The following is a 244-nucleotide window of genomic DNA, read 5'->3' as shown; positions in this document are numbered from 1 at the left end:
AACCCATGTAGGTACCACACCTCACAACCCATGTAGGTACCACACCTCACAACCCATGTAGGTACCACACCTCACAACCCATGTAGGTACCACACATAGTTACCTCACAACAGCTTTACTCAGTAGACTGAGACAGAAGTGTGAAATATGTTATTGGGAATGTCTTAGAATGACATTGTTGGTTATTTTTTGTGAAATGTGGACAATAAAAAAATAGAATGTAATTTTCTGAGATTACCTGGCA

Source organism: Salvelinus sp. IW2-2015, unplaced genomic scaffold (assembly GCF_002910315.2).
Source record: "Salvelinus sp. IW2-2015 unplaced genomic scaffold, ASM291031v2 Un_scaffold1352, whole genome shotgun sequence".
NCBI lineage: Eukaryota > Metazoa > Chordata > Actinopteri > Salmoniformes > Salmonidae > Salvelinus > Salvelinus sp. IW2-2015.
This window is presented reverse-complemented; position numbering follows the sequence as displayed.